Source organism: Apium graveolens, chromosome 11 (assembly GCF_009905375.1).
Source record: "Apium graveolens cultivar Ventura chromosome 11, ASM990537v1, whole genome shotgun sequence".
In the NCBI taxonomy this organism is placed as follows: domain Eukaryota; kingdom Viridiplantae; phylum Streptophyta; class Magnoliopsida; order Apiales; family Apiaceae; genus Apium; species Apium graveolens.
The window spans coordinates 203,592,159-203,618,699 of NC_133657.1; the positions used below are offsets into that span (position 1 = coordinate 203,592,159).

The 26,541-nt window shown below is 32.9% G+C and overlaps 1 long non-coding RNA gene across 1 annotated transcript; it reads left to right on the plus strand.

Moving 5' to 3' along the window:
- Nucleotides 1–23,752: 23,752 nt before the first annotated feature.
- On the plus strand, nucleotides 23,753–24,588 carry LOC141697223 (uncharacterized). The gene is made up of 4 exons (XR_012564652.1): nucleotides 23,753–23,860; nucleotides 23,947–24,120; nucleotides 24,298–24,349; nucleotides 24,453–24,588. It is a non-coding gene; the product is annotated as an uncharacterized LOC141697223 (long non-coding RNA).
- Nucleotides 24,589–26,541: the final 1,953 nt, after the last annotated feature.

Below are 26,541 nucleotides of genomic sequence, written 5' to 3' on the forward strand. Positions count from 1 at the left end.
CTTGAATATCTGCCAACTTTTATATTCAAAAAGTGTCCATCCTTAGAGAGTCTACTCAACCCCTTTGCCTTGATCTCATTTGATCTTTGTTCAATTCTTGCAAGTTCTTCTGCATATCTTCTATCTTTTTCTTCCTTTTCAACCTTTGCTCTTGCATTCCTTTCATCCATTTCTCTCACCCATACACACAATACAGCCTTCCAAGCCCTTGTAATAGTGTCCTTATCTCTCATCAAGCTAATCACTATTTTAAATTCTATAGTTAAAAGTGTATCCATTAGGTTACTTCCAAGTAGAGTGAATGTACCGTCATCATAATATATCCTGATTTCTATAAAAGATACAACCCAGACTCTGACTATTTCTTCAGCCAACCTTGGAAAGTATTCTTCATCTGTGATACACCAGTTTAGTGGTAGAAAATCGAATTGATCATAATAGTTCCAGATAGCCCTTTCAATAACTTGCAATTTTTTCGGTTTTCTTCCAACATATTTATAATGAGTTTTGACTGGTGGCTTAAATGGGGGTAGGTTTGTGATTTCTTTCAAGGTGGATTGGCTAGATGTGATTGGTATTTTGAGTAGAGTATTTGCTGTTGGCTTGTACAAGAATTTTGGCTTAGGGTTTAAAGATTGTTAATTGTTTGAGCTTGTAGGTTTAGTGGTTTGAGAATTTTGGATTTGAATTGACTGGACATTTTTCTTTAGTTCTGAACCATCCTCCTTCTTCTTCCTTCTTCCACTACACCATATATGGCCTCTACCAATATTTTTTTTGGTGTTACAAACAAAAATGTTACCTTAAATCACTAAAGTTTGATCTGAGGTAACACTTTTCTTTAACGTTGCAGTAGATGTTAACCGATGTTACCATAGATATGAGCAAATTGCTATTGTAACATAAAAAATAAGTGTTAGGATTGATATAGAAATAAGTGTTACTATAGCAGTGAAAGTTTTGGTGGCTGATTGTTGGTGCCTTGGGAGGTTAATTTTTTATCAATATTTTGGGCGGCCAAAAATGAAATTACACCCCGCTTAGTTATTAAAATACTACACACTCTCTCTCTCATATATTAAAACTCCCTCTCTCTTCAAGACCCACTCCTTCGTCGAGACAACACACAAAACACACATTCAACACATAAAACACAGAGCTAATCGAAAAATATGTAGTCAGTTTAGAGCCTGGAGTTTTATGATTTAATGTTTGGAGTCTTCTCAGTCGGGTTTGAGTAATTAGTAGCTTGGAGCAAATTAGGGTTCTAGTAGTTAGGGGCTTGTAGTGAATTAGGCTTCGAGTAGTTTGAGTAATTTGGGATTTCTTCTCAATTGGGTTTATGGCTTGTAATTAAGACTTTCTTCTCAATCGAGCTTGTAATTGGGGCTTTCTTCTTGTTTGATTCAACATTTAGTCGGGTATGCTCTGATTTTCTTTGCTTATTTTCTTGTAATCAGGTTTGATTTATGTGCTTTATTTCTTCACTTATCTTCTTATATGCTTTTATTTGTGTTTGATTAAATATTTATTTCTCATGTTTAAGTTTTGTGTGGTCTTGTTTAATGGTTTTGTTATCTATGCTTTTAGTTCATATATTTTTATAATTATAAGCGTGCATCTTTGTATACATGTCTTGTTTTTTATGTAAATTGTCTAAATTTATTTTATGGGCCTAGTCGAGTCAGATTATTTGTGTTTCTTCATATATCGTAATTATGTATCTAGGTTTGTGTTTAAATGTAATAAGATCTAAGTTAAGTAATTTTAGTTCATATATATATGAACCTGGTAGAAATCTTAATAGCTACAAAAAAAGTAATGACTTACAACTATTAAATAATTAGAGATTAAGGAGTCGTTATTGGTGAACATCGACTAAAGAGAATTAAAGAATAACGACCATGACCCTGATGAGTAATTATTGACAAAGGGGCATACCAATACTTCCGCAACAAGAATAAACTCTTAAATGTATGTTTTTTGAAATATTCTGTCACCTCTTTTTAGGCTGATAATTATATTACAAATATCACACCATACATACAAGAATGTATTTCGTTTATACATTCCATTTTTAATTTATAACCAAGTTTAAACGGAACGGACCAGTGTGCTAATAAGTAAAATACCCTGAATTTAACTAGAATTAGTTGGGTTAGTAAAATCTGTGCATATGATATGTGGTTAAGTGATGAGTCATTTTAATTATCCACTTTGGGAATTGGTAGATCAGCTTGAAATTATGATGCAACCTCTGGGGATTATATAAAGTCGAAAAGGATATTGCTTTAGGCTTCTACAGAGAAAAGTGTGGGTATTTCTCTTTTATTTGATTAAATTAATAATGATTATGCAGTGATATATAATGGCTGATGCTGAGGATATGCAACCCCTTGTCTGTGACAATGGAACTGTAATGGTGAAGGTTAGTAATTTTTTTAATGCTTGTATAGTTTATTGAAGTACATAAACAGTAAGAACGTTACTCCGAAAAGTTTAATCATTTTTGTAAAAGTTATCATGATGGATCATTTTTTAACAATTATGAATATTTGCTTTTGTGGTATTTAAGTTACTAAATGATACCCTCTCTCGTCTTTATATAGCAAATAAAATGTTAATCGGTAGTATTTAACAACATATCAATAGTCAATAAACTCAATACAATCACGAGTTCACAAGTGGCGGAACACGATGTATTAAAGCTGAAGTATCATGCACTATAAATTATACAATCACTTAACTCACTTTTTATATCAAATGTGAATGTGATTATATTTTGCAATATATCTAGCTTATTAGTGAGGCTTATTCATTGTTTCTAGTGCTCTATCTATGAATTTCCTGATATCCTTTGGGTGCTTCTGAAACTTGATTTTGGATTTTGTATATCCTCATCTGTTAGATCTTCAAGTTGAATCCAGGAGACGATGAGAAAGTTCGCGGAGAAGAATCCAGAACTGAAGGTTAACTTTATGAGGAGGGAAACTCCAGTGGAAATGGAAACTCTGGCAACTCCGGCAACTCCAGTACTTAGTAACTACTTTATGGAAGATATTAAAACCTTTCACTTGTTTCTGTTAGCTATAACTAGTACATTGGTGGCTTTTGGATGGAATTAATTAGAACTTTGGTTATTTTAATTGCTTGAACTTTGTATTTGTTGGGATGAACTTGTACTTTTATCAATGGTTCCCAAGTTCAAATATGTATTCAAGTCATAATGTTGCAAGTTGATTCATGTTTTATTATAATTCGAAAATTAACAAGTGCAAACAATTGATATTTTAATATTGGTAAAAATAGGGAAAATTGTAATAATAAATGAAAGAGTGTTACAGTGGATACAAGAGTGTTTTTAAAAAATGTGTTACAATAAGCTACAAACCTGTTACCAAAAGAATTTAATTGTTTTAGAATATTATGTTACAATAGCAAAAGAAGGTGTTGCAAAAGAGTTTATTGTAATACGTTTTGTAGTGTTACTAAAGGTTTACGTATGTTGCAGTAGATATGTGGTTACACCTTTATTGTAACTACAGATACTGAAAGTGTAACCATAGGGGGTTCTATTGTTACATTTACAGCTATGTTACGAAAGGGTCAAAAAATGTTACCATAGACCCCTATTATAGCACGAGCAAATCCAACACCACGAAAATTTCAAAAAGTGTAACCATAGCCCAATTTTTTGCTTTAGGTAACACTTTTTGTCAATTTTATACTTTTTTTGGGTGTTTCTAGGGGTCAAATATGGTATAGTGTTCTCTCATCACCTCCCTTCTTATCATCTCCCTTCTTCTCATCTTGCTTCTTTTATTTGCTTCCAGTTGCTCTAGAAGATTGACTTGGATTTGAGCCAAAAGGTTTTTGATCATTTTGCTTCTGCTCATCATCATCCTTGTCATCTTTTAAGTTAAATTATGAATTTGGTAACATGGTATCTGCATTTTGAAGATATCTTCCCAAAATTCTGATCATCTCTTCATCTTCAATTTCTTATTTTTCTTGGACTTGAGATCAGTTTCAAGAGACATTATCAATCTCACATTCCCTCTTACACAATTCTTTGAAACTGTGAAGAACTTGCATTTTCTAGATTGTGAACATATGTGGGCCACCTCCTTGTTTGGATGAATATATGCTTCAGTAAAAACAGCTAGCTTTCTTGAGTTTATTTAGCAATTGGGTGTCCTCTGGAATTACTGGATTAACTCTGTCAATAATTACATCCAGCTCAGATGCTCTCATAGTTTGAAGATTTGTGAGAGACACCAGTAGATATATGTCCAAGCCACAGTCATTTACATGATTTGTGAGAGACACCAGTAGATATATGTCCAAGCCACAGTCATTTACATTTGTAACAATTCATTTCTCTACAAAGTTATCAACTTTGACAATCACAACTCTTATGAAATTGATGTTTTTGGTGAATGCTCTTTTGAAGGTGATATAATTATTGTAAAGAGACACTCTTAAGACTGTTAGAAGTTCATTAAATTCTTGATCTTGACAAGGTCCTTCTGCAGCTTTTAGAAGTCTATCTTTCCCAACATCTTTAGATAATTGAGCTTGTGAAGATCTTTGACCAGTGTGAGTTGATGTCAATTTGCCAGTTTCTTTAGATTGTTGAATTCTAGCTTCTATCTCCCCCTTAGTCTTGTTGGCAGGCAGGAATCCTCACAACTTCAGGAAGAGCAGGCAGAGGAACATTCAAGGCACCCATGATAGCTCCCAAATGAACTGAGTCCTGATGTCCTTTTGTTGACTCTGCACTAGAGAAGTAAGAGCTTATACCTGGGTTGTGAGTGAATCATTAGAGGACTATAGAGTTGAAACTTGATGTTGTAGAGATTGAAGTTGGAGATTTGATGACGTTGATGATTGTGACTGAGAGCTTGTAGATAATGAAGTGCCAAATATGGCTTGCATAGCTTCCCCTATGCCTTTCATCAAAAGAGCTGAAGGCTCATATCTGCTTTGATGAAGTTGATTCAACTTGAGTATGGTGTCATTAGAATTTGTAATGTGTTGCTGAACCACTTCATGCATAGCCAGAAAATTCTGCCTTAGATTTTTGACACTGGCATCCATTGTAGTTAGATCAAATCTTCCCATTTGTTCTGTAAAAGTCTTGAATTTTGATTTAATCTCAACTTGTGAAGGTATAATCTCATCCATCTTCTCCATTACCATCTTACTGATTTTGTCTTGATGACTAGTGAAAGTCACTTGTAGTGCTTTACCAAAGAGCTGAAAAGCTTTGATTTGACCTTATAGACTTCATTGACTGCATGATACAGTTCTTATGGAGTGAGGACCTTGGCATTACTTTCCAAAATGGTTATATATTCCTCTCTAAATCTTTCCAAGACCTGATCCATCTCCAATGTGAAGTCTTTAGGAAGCCAAACATCCACATTAATATCCTACTCAGTTTCATTCACTATCTTCTGCTTTTGCTTATCAACATCTTCATTATAAGTGAGCATAATTGTCTGATAGTCTTGATTTATCATATCTATAGTAAGCAGATGCTATGTGATATTTGCAAGGCCTAAAAGTTGATCAACTAGAAGATCATCTACAGTGTTTGGTTGGGATTTAGCACTTTGTAACCAATTTTGGATTGTGTGAGATGGTTGTTGTGTGGGGTTGGATGTTGATGGTTGGTCATTTGGATTTGAGGTGGATGGTAGATTTTCAATATAACCACCTGTGACAGAAGTCACAGTCTGACTCACAGGTTGAACGGTGGTTATGACAGTTTGTTGTTCTCCACTTGTGGTGAGAACCTCCATTGGAATTGGAGCGGAGTTAACTAGATTACTGTCATGTACTATAGTCTCAAACCCTTGTGTTTTTCTCAAAACACTGTCTCTTGAATGTGATTTACTTGCCTCCCCCATAGCAGGATCATTTCAAATTGAACTCCTAGCTTCTATTGTGAGTGCAATCTCAGCTAGGGTTTTGAGGGGAGTTGTTTCTGCAAGAGGAACCTCCAATTAAATTGGAGAGGATTTAGATACCTCCCCCTTAGGAGTACTACCCTCAAACCTTTCAATCAGTGAAGGTTGATTTGCACATGAAGGTGCATTTTTAACTACCACAGGGTCTTCAGTGAAAACTAATGAAACCCATGTGTTTATGTTGGTGTCATCAAGGTCTACCCTAGCATGTAGCCTCTCACCCACTAAATTTGGTTCCTCGGTGGTGAGCATAGTTTCTAGAACCATGTCACTTGACGTTGGCAACTCTTGAGAATCAGATTCAAGAGTTTGATTAAATAAAGAAAAAATTTAAGAAATTAGATTTAGAATCTCAGAATTGAGTGTTGGCAGCTCCCCCTGAGTAGATGAGGGAGCTTCAAGAGATGTGCTCTCATTGTGTATGCCATCCTTATTTCTCCTTCCATACACTTAAATTTGTTCAAGTATTTGTGCAGACTCTTTACAAGGTGCATTTGGGCAAATGCTTTATTTAATAGAGATACCTTATTGAGAGGATGCCCCCAGAGTCTGTTTTAATCCCTATTTTACAACTACAACCTTGGAGAGGTGGCTTAAGTGGCCAGCTCAGTTTGTTTCACCTTCTTTATTTTTTGACCAAGGGTGACTCTTGTTCAGTTTGGTCCTCACCACTCTCATTGATTACTGTTAAGGGTGCCTGCTTTCTCTTCTTCTTACTCACTTCACCCTTTTGAGAGGATGAAGTGGTTGGTTTCCTAGCTTCTAGTGGTAAAGAAGAAAGGGTCTCAGCTTGGGAAGGCCCCTGTTTGTTGTCCAGTGTTTGTACTTTCACAGGGACAGGCACCATGGCTGTACTAGGTTTAATATTAGACCTCATGTCAGACATAGGGTAAGGGTAAGTCCGAAATCTCTCCAACATAAATGGAGTGATTCTAAGACTTACCGATACCTTATTTTTAGTAATAAGTGAACCAAATAGCACTTTGGACACTTGCTTACAGTTGCCTATTTGTGTTCAATCTATACCATTTAACATATGAATGTCATGCACTTTATGATTTAAAGCAGACAGTATAAATCTAGGAAGGAAAATATTCTTACCTCTTGTAGTAGGGGCATTGTTAGCCAGGTGCTCAATTCTTCCAGGATCAATAAACCAACATTCAAGTGTCTGTTGTGAGCTATGGAGAACACCAGCTTCTGGACCATACCTGATATGTTGTCATATCCCGTCTTTCTACAAGTGAAAGCCCTTATGATAGAATCAAACAAGAAAGACTATTCCCTCCTTAGGTACTTCTTGTTCAGGCTAGACAACTTGATTCTTTCACTATAGTTGATGAAGTCCATGAACTCAGCTAGCTCATCCCGTGTTGGAACCTCCACCAAATTTTCAGTTGGAATGCCCAAAGCTTGATTCACATCTTGCTCATTAAACTCCACCTGTTGGCCTCCAATAGATCAGTTCACCATCATAGGTACAGAGTTGTCATGCACAACTATCTTCACTACAGCTGTTGTTCAGAATTCATGCAGAACATCTAAGTAAAGGATTGGGTTAGCAGTTAGAGCTCCTGCAAGATAAGATTCAGACAAAAATTTAACAAACCCCTTGAAACTGTTAGGAGCTTGATTAACATATGTGAAAGCGAGATAGTTGGTTCCATCCTTGGGGATTACAGTTCTAACATTATTTAGTGTCATTTTAGAGGAGTAAATTTTAGTGGGTAAGAAAAATTAGAGAGAAAGAGTTTGAAATGAGAGAGAGCGGTTGAGAATTGGAAAATTAGGTCACTTAGAGATCTCGAAAGCATAAAGAGGTGTATGTCGAGATGTCTGGGTATTTATAGTAAAAGGTAAATGACTTATCGAGAACTAAAAATGGACGTTTGGAATTTGCTTATCAAGAAGTCATATTTAGAGAATAGATACACATCGATATGTCATTTTCTGACTCTTATCGAGAACTAGAAAAAGACTTTTCGAGATGTCAAATAAATACCCAGTTTGTCATGACTGGACTGAATTATTTCCAATTTTATATGAATAAATCAAAATAAAATCAGAATAAATTTTATCAAAAGTATCATTATGAAAATAATTTATTAAATAAAATTATCTCAGGCTGAGTTAAAGATAAGTTTAAATTGAACTTGTATAGAACCCAAAGTAGATTACTTGTGAACTCTATAATACTTATCGAGAAGTCATAGAGTGACTTATTGAGATGTTCATTCGAGAAGTATAATAATGGCCTTTTTCGAGAAGTTATCCGAGAAGTCATAATAACTTATCGAGATGTCCACGAGAAGTCTAACAGAGATTTATCGAGAACTCTATCGAGAAGTCAAAATGACTTATCGAGATCTCTAACTCGAGAAGTCCAAAACTAACTTATCGAGAACTACTTCGAGAAGTCTCAAAATGACTTATCGAGAAGTCATTTATACTTATCGAGAACTCAGTTCTCAATATACTTTTGCTGCTTTTGAGATCTGTCTTTTATTATCTTCATATATTGAGAATATGAATTAACAAAAAAACAGTTTATTTAGAATTTAAAAAATTCCAAGTTGACAATAAGTAAAATGAAAAATAAATATGCAGAGAAATCTCAAATATTTATAATTCATATTTAAGTTAATTTCCAATTAATCAAATGAATTTTGATTTATCAGAAATTAATCTGCTACAAAACATTAGCTGAGTTCTTTTCTTTAGGATGAAGAATTAAGCATACCAATTTCACCTACAAGTCTAGTGAAAGTAGCTTCATCCAAAGGTTTAGTAAAAATGTCAACTAATTGATTTTCTGTTGGAGCAAAAATTAGCTCAATGGTAGCATTTGCAACATGTTCTCTAATAAAATGGTATCTCACATCCATGCGCTTTGTTCTAGAATGATTAACTGGATTAGCCACAATAGATATAGCACCAGTATTGCCACACATAATAGGAATTTTGTGTAACACTAGGCCATAATCCATTAGCTGATTTTTAATCCAAGCACTTGAGCACATCAACTTCCAGTAACTATATATTCATCCTCAGTTATGGAAGTTGACGCATATGTTTTTTTGCTATACCAGGATACAAGTCTTTGTCCAAGAAATTGACATTTTCCACTAGTACTTTTTCTATCAACCCTGCATCCAGCAAAATCTACATCTATGTATCCAACAGCTTCAAAACCTGTTCCCTTAGGATACCATAATCCCAAGTTTGGAGTCCCTTTAGGTATTCGAAAATTCTCTTCACAACCATCAAATGTGATTACTTTGGATTGGCTTGAAATCTTGCACACAGACATGTTACAAATATATTATCTGGTCTACTACCAGTTAAATACAGTAAAGATCCAATCATTCCTCTATAACCTGAAATGTATACACTTTTTCCTTTTTTATCTTCATCCAACTTAGTAGCTGTACACATAAGTGTAGATGCAGATGAACAATCAACCATGCCAAATTTTTTCAATAAATCCTTGTCATACTTAGATTTGCTAATGAAGATTCCATCATTCCTTTAACTAACTTGAAGTCCAAGAAAGTAACTTAATTCTCCCATCATTCTCATTTCATATTCACTCTGCATAAGTTTTGAGAATCTTTGACATAACTTTTCATTTGATGAACCAAAATTGATATCATCCACACAGATTTGAACTAGGATCATATCAACACCATGCTGCTTGTAGAAGAGAGTCTTGTCAATTGTACCTCTAGTGAAACCATGTTTGATCAAGAATTCTGACAGAGTGTCATACCAAGCTCTAGGTGCTTGTTCTAGTCCATAGAGAGCCTTATGTAATTTGTATACAAATTTTTTAAATTCTGGATCTTCAAAGCCAGGTGGCTGTTGCACATAAACTTCTTCTTCCAACTCACCATTAAGGAATGCACTCTTTACATCCATTTGATACACCTTGCAACTGGAGTAAAAGTTTCATCATATTCAATTTCTTCTTCCTGTGAGTAGCCTTTTACAACCAACCTTGCTCTGTTCCTTATTACAATTCCATTTTCATCCATTTTGTTCCTAAACACCCACTTTATTCCAATTACTCTTATGTTCTTTAGTGCAGGATCCAATTCCCAAACTTTGTTTCTTTCAAACTGATTTAGCTCCTCTTGCATAGCAGATATCCAATCAGGATCAAGTAGAGCTTTCACAGTTTTTTAAGCTCAACTTATGAGAGAAAATATGCATGAAGGCATTCATTTGCAGTTGCACTTCTAGTACTTACTCTAATAGTTGGGTCACCAATAATTGCTTCTCTTATGTGACTCATATCCCATTTTATGGTGTGAGTTTACTGACTTGAGTTTTCTGCATTTTCTTCACCATTGGCATGACTTGCAGAATCTTCTCCTTTTTCTCCCCCAGAGTTTGTGCTATCAAATTCAGGTGTTCGAGATGAGCTTCCATTCACATGATTCACTTGTTCAGTTGTCCCTTCATCCATTACGTGATTTGTGTTGATTTTGGCTTTATCCTCAGAATCACTATCAATGTTGAGATTTTCAAATTTCAGGGCCTCAGCTTCATTTTAATCAAGGCATTCCAAGCGTGGACACTTGTCATTATCAAAAGTTATATCTGTGCTTTCCATAATTTTCTTTTGTTCAAGCACATAAAATTTGTAGGCAGTTCTCTCCAATGAGTATCCCAAAAAAATTGCTTCAAAAACTTTAGAGTCAAATTTTCCCATATATTCAGAGTTGTTTTTCAAAACATAACACTTGCTTCCAAACACATGAAAGTGCTTCACAATAGGCCTTCTTTTAGATAAGATTGAGTAGGGTAATTTTCCAAGATTTTTGTTGATAAGATATCTGGTTTGAGTATATCATGCAGTATTGACAGCTTCTTCCCAAAAACTGTTTGGCAATTTGGCATCTTGCAGCATTGTTCTCGCAGCTTCCATTAATGTTCTATTTTTCCTCTCAACAACACCATTTTGTTGAGGTGTCCTAGCTATTGAGAATTCTTGAACAATCCCCTTATCTTTGCAGAATTTAGTTAAAATTGCACTTCTGAATTCTGTGCCATTGTCACTCCTCAATCTTTTCACACAATTCTGATCTCCAGCCTACTTCTTAATTTTCTTGACGTGCTCAATTATAATTTGTAGAGTTTCATCCTTAGAATGCATAAATTCTACCCATGTGTACCTTGAGTAGTCATCCACCATCACAAGTGCATACTTCTTTCTTGAAATTGATAAGACATTAACTGGTCAAAATAAGTCCATGTGAATAAGTTGCAAATGTGCACTTATAGAATTCACAGTTTTACTCTTGTGACTTGAATTCTTCATTTTTCCTCTTTGACAAGCCTCACAGACCTCATTCTAAGCAAACTCCAAATTTGACATGTCTCTCACTAACTCCTTTTTGACTAGAGTATTGATTGCCTTGTAATTCAAGTGAGAGAGCTTTTTATGCCACTACTTGCTTTATTTTTCAGATGCCTTGGTGTAGAAGCAACAAATTCCATCCTCATTTGCTGAGTCCATATCTGCAACAAATAAGCTTCCTTTTCTTACTCATTTCACAACAACTTCAGTGGTCTTTTTACTGATGATTAAGCATTCTCCTTTGTCAAATTTAACATTGAATCCTCTATCAATGAATTGACTGACACTTAGGAGATTTACTTCCAAACCAGCAACCAATGCTACATCTTCAATTACAACATTTCCAGAAATCAGTTTGCCATATCCCATTGTGAAACCTTTGCCTTTGTCTCCAAAAGTTACTAGTGGGATAACCATTTCCTCAAATTGGGATAGTAGGGCCATATCATCTATCATATGTCTTGAGCATCCACTGTCTATGATCCATATGACTTTCTTAACTTTGCCCTGTACACAATAAGGATTAAGTGTGTTTAGAAACCCAAGCAGTGTTGGGTACTTTCTTCTTGTTAACAGAATGTACATAATTAGAATGAGTTGATTCAGAAAGAATGGTGTTATTGCTTGATTTTCATGTTCCTTTTTAGCTATAGATCCAATATTGATTTCTTTGAGGTCTACTCTCAGCTTGTGGTATCTTGTCATTACTTTCATGTTGCAAGGAATGCAATCAAACTTATCACAGAAGGAATAGGGATCTTCAGTCTTTGCTTCATTATATTTGTATGCTCCTAATCTTGGCTCACTAACAACATTTTTACAAAGGTGAGTTAGGTGATTTGTAGAGCTAAATTTCTGACACTGTTTTCTAGGAGCATCTGCAACAAATGCAAAGTTATTGCTTTTGTTTATCCCAATCTTCCCATTTATGTTTTTCTTCTTCTTTCCTGCATTCTCAATTTTAATTTCCTTGATTGGCTTCTTGGGGGTTTGATCAACCATGGGCTTCTTCTCAGCTTTAGAAGTTGGAGTTATTTCTGTACATTTCTTTTCATTGTCCTCATCAATAATTTCTTGCTTTATGATCAACTCTTCTTCACTGAAATTAACTTCACATGCTTTGAACATAGGTGAACCAACCTTTCTCAACATAGCTGGGATATCTTCACTTACAGTTGCTATTCCCTTATCACCTTAAACTTTCATGTTATTGTTCAATGTATCATAATCCAAGCCAATAGCTATGTTAGAACATGGCTTGTTCTTCTCATGGTATTGACCAACTAACTAAGATGCATTTTTGAATAATTTTAGTTTCATTTTATTATTCTCTATCTTCTCCCTCAACACAGCTTCTATCTCAATAGCACACTTTAACTTGTTCTTTAGATATTCATTTTCTTGCTTTACAGTTTCAAGCTCAACAAGCTGCAGTTCTAGATCTTGTTTCTCAATCTCAAGATTCTCATTAGCTTTTGATAACCTACTGACCTCTTCAGTAGCTGCTACCAAGCTAGTATGGATGTGGAACATTTCCATGCTCATCTTTTCAATAGTTTCCTTATATTTACTAGCATTCAAATCAATAGTAGTAAGAGTTGGTACCTTTTTTTTGACGAGGATGACTTTCCTTGCTCCAAGGTCATGAGTGCATAGTTTCCAAACTCGTCATCTTCATCATTGTCAGAATCATCCCAACTCTTTACCCTATTGCTTTCTTAGAAGAGCTTCATATTTCGCTTCCAATTCAAGATAAGAATTGTCCTTTTTCACTTTCTTTGGCTTCCTGCATTCTTTAGCAAAATGACCCAATTCATCACAATTGAAACATCTAATTTTTGATCTATCAATAGACCCAGTTCTATAGCCACTTTTGCCACCAGAGTTGTATTGTGTATTTCCTTTCCAGCAATTGTCCTTGTTGGATGTTTGTCCCTTATTTGCGAAAAACTTTGGCTTTTTTACTCTAATGTTAGAAAATTTTCTTGCTAAGTAAGCCATGGACTGATCTAACTCATCCAGTTCATCTAAGGTATAAAATTCATCCTCCTCAAGTTCAAGAATAACTTGCTTCTGTGGTTCCTTTTTCTTTTGCTCATTAATTGAAACAACTGAATTCTAGATTTCTTGTTCATCATCAGATGACTGGCACTAGAGCACTTGATCCATCAACAATGTACCCTAGACCAACTCTTAAAGACTTTCTTTGAATTATTTCCAGTTCATAGGTTTTCAAGATACCATATAAAACCTCCAATATCATCCTACTTAAGTCTCTCCCTTCTCTTATAGCTGAGATCTTCTGTTCTAAATGGTCAGGAAGAGTGAGCAAAAAATTTAAGTTAACCTCCTCAGCTTCATAGTATTTATCATGAAGCTGCAAGTCATTAATCAACCTATTGAATGTTTCAAAAATATCAGTTATACTCTCCATTGGTTTAGCCATGAAACCCTCATACGGAGATACCAAAATTCTCCTTTGGTTTGACCTAACCTCCTCTGTTCCCTCACATAGAATCTCTATCTTCTCTCATATTTATTTGGCTGTGTCACAGTTGATAAAGTTATTGTACATTATATTGTCAAGTGACTCTATTAAAATCAACTGCAAGCCACTGTCTAGGGAGACTTTCTCCTTTTCAGGTTCACTATAGTTTGAGGGATCTTTAGGGGCATAATGAGCTGAAATGACAATGTCTCATCTATAGATTCCTCAACTCTTTCTATGGGGGTGAAAGGGCCATTTTTGAAAATCTGAACATATCATGGGTTGGTCATCTTATAAACAGCAACATCTTCTTTTTCCATAATGTGTAGCTAGATCTGTCAAAGGCAGGAATCTTGATACTGCTAATCTTCAGTGTATTCATTCTTCCAGGATCTTAATCTGTTTGCTTTCAGATTTTGCTCTGATACCACTTGTTAGGTAATGAATACAACACATAGGGGGTGAATGTGTTTAATATATTTTTAAGGCTTTTTGAATGTTTGTTACTTGGTGAACAAAGCAGATTATAAATGCAGTAATATTATGCTAACTGAAATTAATATAGTGCACACAATATTCCAAATCTTTCCATATAGAAGTAACTTGTCGAAATCTCTAATCTTAATATTTTTATTTGTCTTGTCGATATCTCTTAGTTCTCGATATGCAAAAATAACTTGTCAATATCTCCAATCTTCATTTGACTTGTCGATATCTATGGGACTTCTCGAATGACCAATTTGGACTTCTCGATAGACCAATTTGTACTTCTCGATAAGTCATTCTGGAGTTCTTGAATGACTTCTCTATATAACTTGATATGTGACTTGTAGATATCTTGACTTAAAATATTTTTTCCAAAATAGATTTATTCAACTCCAAGCTTTTTCACAATTTCTCTAAGGCATTATCTTCCTGAACTTCTTCTAGAGTTGATTCTTAGGCTTGAGAATGTTTACAGAAAATTACTCCAGTCTAATCTTTGACATTTTTATAAACTTAAATAATAAAATAAAAAATACAAATTTAAATTATCATACAACTTATTCTTAGGGCTGTCAATTTGACTTAGTTTTGTTATGATACAGACATGTCTTGCACAACAAAGGACAAGAAGGCCCTTCACTTTATTTGTCAAGCAGTGGATGAAGTAATTTTTAAGAAAATTTCAACATCATAAACATCAAAGGAGGCATGTGACATGCTAAAAAAGGCCTACAAAGGTGAAGAAAAAGTAAAAATGGTGAGATTTCAACTTCTAAGAGGTGAGTTTGATTTACTAAAGATGAAAGAAAGTGAAACGGTGGAGGAATTTTATAATCGAACAATTTTAGTTGTTAATCAATTTCGTATTAATGTGAAGATATTTTGGATAAAAGAGTCTTGGAAAATATTCTTCGTAGTATGACACGAAAATATGAGCATGTTGTTGTGGCCATAGAAGAATCAAAAGATTTGAATACTTCCTCTCTTGAAGAATTATTGGGCTCACTACAATCTCACGAACTCCGCATCAAGTAATTTGACTCATCTCTTTTCGAGCAAGTTTTTCAAGTTCAAGACACTAGTCCTGGTGATTTTAGAGGAAGAGGTGGAAGAGGATCATTCCGTGGTCGGAGGCAAGGAAGAGGAAATATGCAAAGTGAAAATTTTAACTCATATTAAAGAGAAAGAGGAAGAGCTGGTGGAGGTTTCAATGGAAGAGGAAGAGGTAATTCTTTTATTTTTAAATGCCATTATTGTCATAAAATTGGGCATATGAAAAAATATTGTTATAGAAGAATTAATGATGAAAAAAATGATTCCAATTTTTTATATAAGGATGTTAAGGAGAAAGATGAAAGTATACTTCTTGTTAGCAATGTTCAAGAAGAGTCACTGAATGCTGTTTGGTGTATCGATAGTGGTTGTAGCAACCACATGACCAAAAATAAAAACTGCTTAGTGAATTTTGGTAAAACTGTCCAACGAGAAGTGAAGAAGGGTAATAACAATAGGCTCTTCGCCAAAGGGTGTAAAGATGTTCCAATTCAAATAAAGTAAAGTACAAACTATATCTCTAGTATTTATTATGTTCCCAATCTTAAGCATAATCTTTTAAGCGTTGGGCAACTTTTAAGAAAAGGACATCATACTGGTTGGTGAATGAGCCCATTTGGATTTACATGCTTAGCAACACTAACATTCTGACTTGTGAGCATTAATTTGATGACATAATTTTTAGGTATAAAGGCCGCTTGTGAAGAATTCCATGCACTAGTTGACCATGTGTCATCAAGGATAATAAATCATATTTTCCTTTGCTAAATATGTACTAGATGCTCCACTAGTTTGTCCTCATCAAAGGTAATGATAGATTTTTTCTTCCGTAGGATAAGAAATATAAGAATTTGCTTCAACATGAGTTTTTTTATCATTTTTGTGAAATCGATGCCCATGCTAAACCAGAAAAGTAACTCTTCACATTGAAATGATTTTAAATTTTTTGAGTGAGAGTAATCTCACCGAGACAAGCGGATAACCAACATCACTGTTATTTACCAAATGTCCGATCAATTGATTAACAAATACGTGAAATCCAACAAATATTTCCAGTTCAACAGTTGTGTAAGAGTAAAATAGCTCTAATTTTTTGAGTTTTTTTTGTACGCAAACGTTGATGATTCTGGGGATTCTATTGTTGCTCTGATATTATAATCACGACAGAAATCAAATAGGAAGGATATTTTTTCTTTCTATATCTTTGACACAATTAATTCAGCTTTATGAAAGTCATTGTCTACTTGTTCAATTGAAACAAAATATGTAGCTGAGAGAGTCGGTATAAAAGTAACCATTATAGTTTATTTTCTGAGCACGTAGGTCCAAAATTCAAACATCTATTAGCTCATAGCTACACAATAATTCAATTAAAAAATAAAAAAGTTATTAGTGAAACAATTGGCAGCTAATCATGGCATCTATAACTTTTGTTAATAAGAGAACCCAATGGTACTTGATTTCACTATATTTTGATTTCACCGTATTCTGGTTTTAGCCCTAAATTCATGTTTTACGTAGAACTCTATGTTAATTTCAAATAAGTACAAAATAGCTAAAATTATACTATTATTACTATATATTTATTTGATATATTTCACTCCTAGAATCCTATGTTACATAGAATTCCATGTTAGTTAAAATCGTATTGCTAATATTATACTTTTATTTCATATAGAATTTTATGTTAGTTTTTATTTAAATAATAAAATTGGTCAAACCATATTATGATTAAAATTCTATTTCTCGTAGTACTCTATATTATTTTTTGACAGGATGTTTGATCTCATCGTATAAGGGTAAAACTATATTTCTTGTTTCACTCCTATATTCCTATTTCATGTAGAGTTCAACTTTTTACATTTCATTCTGATCTCAAATTTGATAAAAACAATAATTAAAGTTTATTCAAGTGTACGAGTTAAGCGAGCAGCAAATTATGCGACAATACCTCGTTTAATAACAAATCCTATCTTATGAAAAATATATTTAATTAGCTGATCCTATAGTCATAATATTTTTATTCATGATCTTCCGCACTCTCCTATGAAACTCAACATTATCAGGTGCTATGAATCCAAATTTGTCAAAAGAAAAAGGCATGAATATGTGTTGATTATCTTTGCATGTATGATCATGTTTATGCACTTTTGCCTCAACTGCTTTTGTAGCCATCTGACCAATTACAAACAGTGCATTTCCAAATCCACTCAGAGGAGAAACTCTCGTTAGATCAACACAAGTATATTTTCCCCCATTCCAAATGTAAATTAACAAATTAGATGGTCTAAGAGTTAATCTGACTTCACATGAAGGAGTAAGAAAGCTAATATGTGCTTTCTCTTAAACTGAAATCCCAGATTTTCATAATACATCATATAACACATCTCTTACCGAGTAATGTCCATATTTGAACCATGGTTGTGTTTGACAATGAACATCGTGTTCAAATACATTGATCAGACACGTGCACAAGGGACACTGAACTCCACTTGAAAATAAAGTAATCATGAGCCAGTACCGCAGTATCATCTGATATTGTATTGACGTTATACACTATCCTAATCACTCAACGAGAGTTTCTAATAGGAAATCCTGAGTATGTGTGGCTCCCAAGCACCAGAAAATATCTATTTATCTCTCAGAAAAATTAAATTTATTAGGTAGATTATCACAAATACCACTAAAGTAAAGGTTTGCCAAATAATGCATTGATTTTTAGGGGAGAAACCCTTTAGTGGATAATTTAAGCAAATCTATATCAGAGAGTACAGTTTGCATCAATTCTTATGCTAAAGTAAAATGATCATCGATTGTAATCATCTCACATCCTCGTAAAATATGATCCTGCAAGTCAATAGATTGGATGCGAGAAGCCACAAATGCAAATTATCTAGCGCTGTCTGGAGCATACACACCCAGACCACCTGAACGAATAGGCAAAGTCGCTAACCTCCACTGAAGGTCACCAAAGTCATGCCCTTCCGACATTACAATATTGTCCAGTTTCTTCCTCAATACGGTATCAAACTAAGCAGAAGTTTCTTCAAAATCATTATGGTGTGCAGGTGCATAAAGTATAATGGAGTTTACTTAGTCCCATACAAACCCTAAATAACATAATCTCACATGGAGGATCAGTATGTTTCTCCAAAACACCCATAAGCTCTACATACTTTACCACTTTCTTTTTAATAAATTCCTCTACAAATTCTTCGTCCATGCTAATATAACCACCAAGAAGTTTGAACCCTACTTGAGGCCTACCAATATTAGGCGGAAAAATTTCATCTTGAGAAATGCATGGGTTAGAATCAGGCCAAAAAAACTCCCGTCTTACCTATATTAAGCTCTAAACCCAGTCCTGACCCATCAAATTGAATAATAGTCAAGGCCTTAGAGACCTCAAATTGAAGAGAAAGAGCACTTACCTCACATATTCTAAGAAATAACAGATGTAAAGTTAGTGCAAAGAGGAGATGTCCCAATGGATCCTCTTGCTATATACCGCGAGTTGACCAATAAAGAAACCCCACCCTAGAAGATATAGACGAACATCTACCTCTAACTTCTTCAAGAATTTTTCTTTTACTGATCATACTAAAGGCACTCTTGAAGTATATCAAAATCATATCTATATTAGAATTTGATCTATGTACCTCAACAAACTGATAAACTTCGTGTAAAATAGCCTTGACTACTCACGAAATTCTTTGATGAAGGAATTTCAGGAGTAGCAGAGGCTATTTTACACACGGTTAGCCGGTTTGTTGAGGTACATGGATCAATTCTTAATCTATAACCACACTTGAAATTAAACGTCTCTATATAGTATCTATTGTAATTGTTCTTACTCTACCATCAGGCTTGAGAAGCGGCGTCAAAGGTGAGCTTGTAAGAAATTCCGCTAAAAATTCATGACATTTACCATTTAGCCACAAGTTTATAATCGGTGTTAGGATTACAATAAGATCGCTAGCCATGACAGACTCGAAACCACAAAAAAGAAAATTCATGTAGATGTTGAGTTTCTAAACCAACTTGTCCTCAAGAAGTCCCTTGTGGAAAAAATTTAATACAGCGAAGAACAATTTCATTATTAACCAATGGATGGTCTTTAGTACTTGGAGAGGTAGACAATGTCAGAGCAGATGCATATGGGTGGTTCTCTTCAAGTAAAACACTAGTTTGTGATGTCTTTTTAAATAAAGTGTTAAGTAAATTTAAAGGACCTCCAAGATCACTAAAAGTTGCCAGCGCCTTTCTATTTCCAGATATTTTTTGTTGACGTTCACGTGGAATGTATTCTCTAAGGGTATATGGAGGTAGAATGAGAAGACGTATCCAAAAATCACAAGAGGAAGGGCCACTTACAATTGTAGCAAAAACATTCTTCAGAGCTCTTGAAAAAGCAAACCTATAGGGTGAATACCTTTCACTGTACGAAATGAGCACTGAAAAACTTTCTCAAGTATTGTGACATCCAAAATATGAGAATATGCAACAGATTCAGGATCTGAAACATCCACAATACTTCTGACAATGCATCTAGGCGAAAAATACTTTGAAATAACAAGAAATTGAACCGCTTGACTCCACAGGGGGTGAAAAAGATTGTCCATTAGCATATTTACAATGCTTGCAAAGTGAATGTATAGACATGCACTCAACACTAATCCATTGCTCAACTTGATGAAGAGCAACATCAAACGTTCTAAAAATACTCAGGTCTTTACTAATCAACTCTTTAATAAAAGCAATTTGTGAATTAGAGTGAAAGTAATGTTCACAGAGGTGAGTGACAAAATAAGTATGCGTAAGCACTCTACCTTCAACACCACCATTAGTACAATTATCAAACTTATTGAAATGACGATGAATATACTTATTACCAATATCCATCAGAGAAATAAGTGAAACGAAAAATAACAAAAAATCCAAAAAAAACTGAGTATTTTTTTAATGAGAAAAAAACTAAATATCTGGTGTATAATATAATATAATATAATAAAATGATACTCCACTAAAAATATCCTAGCTATTCCATCACGATGATGACCAACAACTTTGATAAATATCACCGTGAGGTTAAATTGTTGTCACCAGCGGCTTGATATTTGTGTATAGCTGGACCACGGTGACACAATGTTGACAATTAACATTTATCAATTTTGTTAGATTATATAAGATTTTTGTTAAAATAGAGGTCCATCGTAAATCTGAAAAGATTTATCAAAATACTTTAACTCTGTATTATTTCTTAATGATACAATATTTCATTTCACCATATTTTCGTCTCACCCCGACCCATTCCAGGTGTACCTTTTCATCGTAGTTTCGTTTACTGTATTTTGAATCCACGACTGAATTCATATTTTATGTAGAATTATATTTTACTTTTTAATGAAACAATAAAATTGCTGAATCATATTATAATTAAAATACTTTTACTTCTCGTATAATTTTATTTTATATTTTATTAAAATAATATATTTGTTCAGATTGCAAAATAATTAAAATATTTCTATATTCCTTAGAAGTTTGTATTATTTAACCATATAATACTTGATTTCACTATGTTTAATTACACCTTATTATAAATATATTACGTTAATTATTGTATTATAAATAAATTTAATGAATTTTCTCAGCCCGTATTTTGGCACGGGTTATCTTCTAATATTAATAATATGACTCTGGGTGCCATAATAATATAACCCTGCTAGTCCCATGTTCATTCAGAAACCGACTATCTCCCCGTGATGCAATAACCAAATAATCATATAAATATCGCGCACAACTTGTTTAAATAAATTAGTTCTAATTAGTGTTCATACTTAGAGCTAAGCTTAGATTAACGAGTTCGATCTTGGCTAGATTATATTTGTGAATGCCACAAATTTATATAGTTCAAATGTAAAGAGGCGGCGGATAGAATTTTAGTAAACAATGATGGCATCGCATCTATATTTGAACTAACGATAAGCTTATAAATATATAATAATCTAACAAAAAATAACAAGTTGGCATTAGAAAAGTCTAACTAGGAGGTTGAGAGAACCAGACTTTGAATAATAATTGAGAAACGATACATAAAAGAAATCTTCTTTTCATCTTCATCATTTTTCGTATTGCAACAAGCTTGCTCCATTATGGTTGGATATCAATTATTTGGTTCGGATCCCGTTATAAAATTAGTAAATATTTTGTTGACTTATAATCGATAAATCAATGATTTATATAGACATGAACAATTATTTCAACATGTCTTTATTTACTACATTAAAAAACTACATAGTTTAATGTTTATAATACATATGCTCTCTCTATCCTCATATTTTATATCGATACTTTTATAACTTGAACTAGAGATGCACAAAAAGTTTATTGGGACAAGTTTTATATTCGCCATAAAACCCCTTTTTTAAAAAAGAATCGATCCAGACTTGTATAAAAATCGGACCGGGTCTTTCCCGTGGGTGGGGCCGGACATTTATCCGATTTTTTAATTTTTATATTAATTATTTTTTAAGATTTTGTATCTCGATCTATGAATAGTTTAGATTCGAACAAAATATATTTTCAACGACGAAAGAGAGTAATTTGGATAATGAAATAAAAAATATTCTTTAATATTTTATTCGACTATTCCAAATTATTAACCTAAATCTCTAACAATTATATCAAATCGATAAATAAAACAAATATATCTTCGTTCACACCTAATATTATAATATATTTAAAAAAATATTATTATCTTTTAATTAAATCATATCACTTTCTCATAAATATCTGAAAAATTCTAATCAAACTATATAGTCTAACCATGAAAACAATTGTAAAAATAACTGAATCATATCTTTAATTCAATAAAATATACAAAAACCCATTAATATACACTTAAAATACGAACTATTATAACTTTTAATCATAAATAAAAAATATTAAAAAATTCGTACATTTTGTAACAAATAATTTTCAAAATACGAGTTTTTCAAATGATAAAATTAATATGTTGTATACTTTTCAAATACAAACATCAATTTAATGGTACCTTTGCACTTATAAGTAATATTAATATTGATGTCAAAGTAGTACAATAAAATTTTATTAACGAATTTGAAAATGATATAAACAATTTTTATTAATGAAAATCAATAAAAGTTAAAAATAAATATTTTGTTAAAATAATTTATTTCAAATGATATAGCATTTTAAATCATTTTATAACTTGATGATGGCTTAATAATATACTTTTGGGCCTACCTCATGATCCTTATATTATATATTGTAAAATACTTGATAAACTTTAATAATTTTGGGCCTACCTATATAGCCCATAATAAAGAAAATTCTCCATGTTAATAGCCCATAATCCAGACTGTCACATGTGCTCCTTTCATGATCATTCTAGATGTTAGATGGTTTTAGATAGTCCTAAAATGTTCTAAATATTTTTTTCTTCTTTTCATGATTATATAACTAGATGTTAGATGGTTTTAGATGGTCCTAGAATGATCTAAATGTTCTTTTCTCTTCTTTTGATGATTATATAACTGGTTCCTCTTTCATCTAGATCTATCAACATAGACATTGTACATCATTCTAGAAAAAAACTTCCTAATCATCCCTCTAACTTCCTAATCATCCCTTTTCTGGAAAAACAAAATAACTCACTCCAAATTTCTTTCTCTCTTCCTTCTTTAGCAATCTATTTCTCTCCACAAAACAAAAACAACTTACTGTTCTCCAAATTAAATCGCCAGCTTATATGTTCATAATTCATCATTCATTAACACACAACATATTGAGATTATAATTTCTGTCATGAGAAGATATACTATATTTTCTTTTTGTACAATTTTTTTGTTTGTGGTTGTGATTGATTTCAGGTATGTTATTTATACTTACTCATGTTATTGAATTTATCATATTTCTATGTAAGTAAGAGAGTTTATAGCTAACCACCAATAACATAAAATTTATTGGAATCCTTTCAAGTGAATGAATTGAGGCTATATATATGTAGATGTAACTTCATAAAATATCATTATTGTGTATGCTTATAGTATTTAAATTTTTGTAGGAAACAATGAAGATAGTGCTCCATAAATTTGGTGGGATGTCACCTGATATCAGGGGAACCCAGGTAATTTGATAATATCAATGATCAATTTTTATTATATAATTATGTTTATATTTTCATTTCTTTTTGGCTTGTTTCATATTTTGCATTTTACTTTTATGAGTTTTAATCTCTACAGCTGCTGATTTTAAGTCAACCTTTTAATTAGGATCAGCTTTCTAGCCTTGGTAGATTGTTTTGTAGCATTTATATTTTTCTTTATCCATTAATAAGAGATTTAAGAGTGTTTCTTTTTGTGGAATCAGATGACTCAATACATGAATCCCTGGTGTAGCTCTCTTTTTCTCTACCAGCTGACTGTGGCAGGCAGGTGCCTTTCTTTCTTGGGAAAGGGCTGTCTTTCCAATCAGGTTTGTCTTTGCTGCTTTTTCATCTTTCACTTGTTCACTAAGCTCCTAAATGGCATCCCTTAATCATTGGTTTTTATTTGCATCAGTTTCCACCATCCAAGAATTATACACCGGACTTATGTCAGCGAACACGGAGATGATTTCAAGAAAAAGATGGAGAGGGGAACAAGACCTAGGCATTACTCACCCAACTCATGTCTGAGGAGGTGATTTCTTAGGTTCCATCCAAAGTGATTAATGGCATGGACTTGGAATATCAGGTAGCCTATAACTAGTTTTCTATGTTTAAATCCAATAAACTTGGGTATTTACTTGTCTCTTTAATTTGAAAATTTTCTCCTGGTTCAGATTCAAGTATTGGGGTTTTAAAAAATATATCAATTTTACATATATAAAGCTATTTTATGATAATTTATATGCTTTTTGGATAATTGCAGGAAACAATGGAGAGGGTGCTCCAATAAATTATTTTAAATTAAAAATATGACAGTAAGTTGCATAAAATTTATAATTTTTTAATCATCTATATTTTCAAAGTATATCATCAATATAGCCTACATCAAGTCTATTCTCAATTTCTTTTATTTTGCAGGTGTTGGTTGTTGCTCCATCATAAACCTCCCTAAAAACTATAATGATTGTTAAAGAGACAAATTTATATTAAGGTGTCTTAGATTAGTATAGTGAATAAGAGGGGTTATTGTTCATTTGATGATTTTAGCTCAAGATTTGTAATAAATCAATATATGTCTTATTTGATTTTTTTTTATAAGTTACTTAATTATTTTGTTAAAACAATTCTTGGGCATGTTACTCTTTTCCATCATTCTTCCATCATTCACATTGCAAGTAACAAGTAAATCCCATTTAAAAGCAGGGTCTAGGTAGTGTAAGATATAGGTGGAATGAGGGTAAATTTTTTGAGCCAGAGTAATCTTACCCAAATCTCCCATTCCATAAATAGAGACAAGCATGTTACAAACATCACTGTTGTTCTCCAAATGCCCGACCAGTTGATCAACATCTGAGTGAAATCAAACAAATATATCCGACCAATTGATCAACATCTGAGTGAAATCAAACAAATATATCACGTTCAACAGTTGTAAAAGTAAAATTGCTTTTGTTTTTTAAGTTATTTGTACCAGAAAGTTGATGATTTCCACGGATTCTATAGTTGATCTGATATTATAATCACGAGATCAATCAAACATGATGGATATTTTCGGATCAAAGTGGTCAATAAAGTAAATATCATATATCCATTTAGTCACCAAGGGGATATGTTGAATCACTTTACTTTGTTTATCCACTCAATTGTTTCCGGTGGATAAATAAAGCTTTGAGAATAAAACTTTCAACAACATGTTGACCATCACTTGCAAGCTCTTGTATGTCAGAAAGCAAAACATGAATTTTGTGGTCACTTATCCTTGAATCAACATATGGCAAGAATTTTTTTTCCTGAGCTTTGTCACAACTTGTTCGATTTCATCATAAGCTCGTGAAGAAGTTGAGCCTCTCTAATTTGTAGATCAGTCAGACTTCCTACAATAATATACACAATTACTCCATCCTTATAAAGGTCCTTGTCTCCTTCTTTATTTAAACAACAAATGTAGCTGATACCAGAGAATCGTTAGACAAGTGACCATTGTAGTTTATTTTCTGAGCATGTACGTACATAGTTCAAATATCGATCAGCTCATAACTGCACAATTATTCACATAAAAATGACAAATTTATCAGGAAAAAAATTATGAGCTATTCATGATATATTCATAATATGACCATTTGGGTGCCATGTTCTGAAATTGACTAGCTCCTGGTACTTCAATAATCAAATAATCATCCAAATATCGGGCTCAACTTGTTTAAATAAACCAGTTTCCATTTGTGTTTGTACTCAGAGCTGAGCCTAGATTGACCATTTTATCTTTCTCCGTCCCAATTTATCTGTCTTGTTTGACTTTTTACGGTCAAATTGACCCAACTTTGGCTGAAAATTTCACATAGTATAATATCGAAATTTTTTATAAAATTTATATCATTAGAAAGTATGTTTAATCTACTTTTATATGTATATTTTAATTTTTCAAAATAATAAAAAAATGAGTTTTTATTTACGGTCAAAGTTGAGTCAATTTGACCATCAAAAGTCAAACAAGACAAATAAATTAGGACGGAGGGAGTAGTTGTGAATACCATAAATGTATATAGTTCAAATGTAAAGACCCGACCATTCATTATAGTAAAAAATTTTAGGAAACAATTCTGGCATATTAATGCGAGCGCATAGATCCATACTTCAACTAACGATAAGCTTGTGGATATTTAATAATATAATTTAAAAAAATTGACATTTGGAAGATTCTAACTAGGAAGTTAAAAGAAAGAGACTTTGAACATTAATTGAGAAATGTTACATAAAAGAAATTTTCTTTTTATCTTCATCATTGTTTGTATTGCAACAAACTTGCTCCATTATGGTTACTTAGAAACCATTATTCCATTCGATTCCTCTTATAATTAGTAACTATTTTTTTTATTTATAACGGATAAAACAGTGATTAATATAGACATGAATTATTATTTCAACAAAATTTTAAATTTTATTTACTACATTAAAAACCTACATAGTTTAATGTTCATAATATGGATAACCTCTTTTTTCTAACTTG